Below are 4,162 nucleotides of genomic sequence, written 5' to 3' on the forward strand. Positions count from 1 at the left end.
GTTTATATGAATGCACCTTATGTTATAGTGAGTTTATGAAATAATGATGTATTGATGCGCGACTTTACATGACTTATACTATTATATGAATGCAATTACCATTAATTGTTTATGCAAAGATTATTTTGCTATATGTTGAAGTTATCTAACAGTTAAGCTGATTTGGATAATTGTTGGGATAAGTGTAATCTTTGATGTGTGTAAGTAGATGATTAGTTTTTTCAAGGTTTGTGAAAGACTTTCATAAACCTTCGTGGAGGTTTAGAGGCTGATTAAAGGGAGTTATATCGATAAGCCAGAAGGCTTATTGATCTGCGCAAAGGCAGCTTTAGGACATAAAATGACATCATGCTCATCTTTGGGTGCAGAAACTTGTTTCCAGCATTCCCCCATACTGCTTCGGGTGAGACTTCAGTCTATGCTCTATGGATTGATGTCGAAAGGACCAGTAGTGTAGGGATTTGTTTGGTGCAACTAACTCTGAACCTGGGTTAGGACCCACTAAGCCAATAGTATCACAAACAAGTTGAGAAAACTAACATGCTCTCAAGAAAACCCACATTAAAAATTACATCTTTGGGAAATTTGATGCAAATGGATCCTTTCACCCATGATAGATAGAGAGAGGCATATATAGAGGATGTGGACATGTTTCAGTAGTTAAAAATCCAAATCCATGTAGAGAATGGAAATAACACAATTGATTATAATCTCTAAAATGAGTTAATCTACATGTTGGATAGACTATACATTCCTAAAGCTGAGTGATTGTGGCTAATTAGAAACGATCACACCTCCAAGGTGCATTGGCCCATAATTCAAGAAGATATAGCTTTTCTCATAAGAGGATGTATGCTATATTGTAGTAGTAAGCCTAGTAACATGAAATAAGGTGTATACCATCCCTTACCCATACCCACTCATCCTTGGGAAAAAAAATCCATGGACTTTGTGGGAGGTTTACCAACAACTAGGACAAGGGACATGAATAACTATTCGTGGTAGTTGAAAATTTCAACTACATGTGCATTCTCATGCCCCATAAAAGACAATTAGCAGGAAATAAGAAACAAACTTGTTCTTTGGACAAGTTTTGGTGCACTTTGGGATATGAAGGAGCATTGTTTTAGATACGGACACCAATTTTCTCATTTCATTTTGGACTACATTGTGGGAGAAGACCGAGATAAATTTGAAGAGGTCTACAACATTCCATCCACATACATATGGATAAATATATGTAGTCAATAAGACTTTGGTGCAACTTTTGAGGGTTACACTTAGAAGCATTAAAAGCCTTGGGATGGTAATTATACACACACACACGCACACACACATATTTACAACACTCTTATAACATAGTAGTGAGCCCATACTTCTAATAGTAAGTCCACAATTGAGTCTTGTTTTAGGTATTTTCCACCTTCACCTTTGGATATTGCATATGGAAAATAAGGAGGAGTTCAGGAGGATCTCATAGGGTATGCTTTAAGGGAAGAGAAATGTGACACGCACACAACACTCTTATAATAGAGTAGTCCATGCTTCTACAAATAAGTCCTCTTTTTAAACTTGTTTTGTGTATATTCCACCTTCACCTTTGGATATTGCATATGGAAAACAAGGAGGAGTGGGGGAGGATCTCACAGGAGATAATTTAAGGGAAGAGAAATTTGTTGAAAATATTAGGCAAATCCATATGAAAATACAAGATACACTAAAGAAGTCATAGGAAAGGTATAAGGCTAGGCATGATCAACATAAAACAAAGAAGTTATTCAAAGAGGGAGACAGAGTGTGGTTACAGTTGAACAAGGAGGAGCTACATGGTTATGGTAAGAAAATAAAAGCTTTGCAATATGGTCCTTTCGAGATACTCTAAAATATGGGAGATATTTCCCACAAACTCAATCTACCCTTATACCTGTGAATTTACTCATTTATGAATGTGGAAAATATGAAACTCTATGAGCCATCCATCATAGATCAAGAAGAGAAGCAGGTTCTAACTTCCATAGAGTACCTCGCTCTAGATACTAAAAAAGAGTTGATAGAGGATACAATTTTGCAGAAGAGGTCTAGAACTAAAAGAAGGGCACCATGAGTTTTGGTAGTTGAAATAATATTTTTCCAGGCAAGACTAAATGGTACTACTGGGGGAAGGTAGAGCGAATTTTTTCTTACCTCATTCATTAAAATATATTTGGGAAAAAAATCCTCCGCAAATGGGGAGGTATGATATGGATTGGATAACTATATAAAAAATTTTCCATTTCAATGATTTTAGAGTGGAAAATTAAAGGACTCAACTTATAAGATTTGTTTTAGTAACAAGACCCGATTTGGAGAATTGTGGTTTGAAACATTCCAAGGCTAGTTTGAGGTCTTAAATGACATTTTTTTGGGTACAAATTTGTTGCTTAAGAATTTCACATTGTGATGTTATTCAACACATACATACCTTACCAACAGTATAGAAAGACACTAATTATAGTTTAGATGCAAAAATTACGCCTCCTCAAAGTTGACCTATTGTCATTGACCACCATAATTCGAGAATATGCCATGTTAGCCCTCATTACTCATGGAAAAGGGACTAGCTACATGGGGACTATGAAGAAGAATCTAGAAGGTTTGAATTGTCACTCATGTTGAGGGTTGAATGGGTCAAATTTAACCCCTAGTTTTCTATTAAGTTATGTTATGAATGATCCACTAGGAGGAAAAGGGGTTCCATTCTACTCGAGTGCATTTTTTTTCCAAAGTAGAGGAGAGTAGCTAAGAGGGGATAGAGAGAGAGAGAGTTTAATATAGGGGGTTTATGTTCTATAGCATCCCATGGGATAGAGGTCTCAGGAAACTCCATCGAGAGTGCCTTCTTCTTGACATTTACATAATTTCCTTTCCATTTAGGTTTTAACCCCGTACATAAATTACCAGCATACGAATTCTAAAACATAGAAAATAAAAAATGCGAGAGCATAACACATAAAACACATATACACAGAGATTTTCCCTTGGATCCAAAAATCAGGACTACTAGCTTGATTTTTCATTATATGTCCTTTTAATGTTACAATACATATTTATACATGCCAAAGCATCCAATACCATGGACCGAAAACCATCACGTCCAAAACCATGGACCAAAAAACCATAGGTAGGTCCACCCAACCTAATATAGGGTCCAAAAAAAATTTCCCCGGGGCGCTGCCCTGGACCCCGTAAAGGGGGGCTACTCACCCCCCTCAAACCCCCCTATGACCCCCCCACAGCGCAATGCACTCAACGAAGGGGGGGCTCCGCCCCCATTCACTACGGAGGCTAGTCATGGAAATAATATAACACAATCCAACATTCTCCCACTTGTTGTTTTCTTTCCACAAGGGGCCACAAGAGAGCTTAGTGATTTATCCATCCCTGAAATGCCCATTGTTTTTTCTACACCACGAGAACTTCTCAGAGCTCATAGATTTTGCCAATGCATCTGCAGTATTCTTCAAGTGTCCACCTTTACCCGAAACACCTTTTTGTCTTCTATCATATCCCTCACAAAGTGATACTGAACATCAATGTGCTTTGTCTTTGAATGATAAGTAGGGTTCTTTGCCAAGAAAATTGCACTTTAGCTGTCACATTATATTCTTATAGCTCCCTATACTAACCCCATATTTGAGCACAATCTCTGCAACCAAATTGCTTCCTTGCTTGCATGAGTGGCTGCCATGTATTCTACCTCTATAGTTGATAGTGCCACTACAGATTGCACCTCCAAATAGGTTAAACACATACCCACTTGTAGATCTTCTCTGATCCAGATCTCCAACCCAATCTGCATCAAAAAAGCCATGAATATCCAACACTCTGTCCAATCCTAGTCTTCCTTGGTAACACAAACCATAATCACTAGTGCCATGCAAATACCTAAAAACCCACTTCATTGTTGTCCAATGCTCCTTCCCTAGTTTTGACATAAACCTGATCAATATTCCCACTGCATGTGCAATGTCTGGTCTAGTACAGACCATCGCATACATCAGGCTACCGACTGCACTTGCATATGGAACATGGGACATGTCCTCTTCCTCTTCTTGTGTCTTCGGACACTGTTCAGCAGATAACTTTACACCTACAAGAATAGGAACCTTCACTAGTTTACTAT

Source organism: Pinus tabuliformis, chromosome 5_1 (genome assembly GCF_031772625.1).
Source record: "Pinus tabuliformis cultivar Carrire ecotype Pingquan chromosome 5_1, CPIR1, whole genome shotgun sequence".
In the NCBI taxonomy this organism is placed as follows: domain Eukaryota; kingdom Viridiplantae; phylum Streptophyta; class Pinopsida; order Pinales; family Pinaceae; genus Pinus; species Pinus tabuliformis.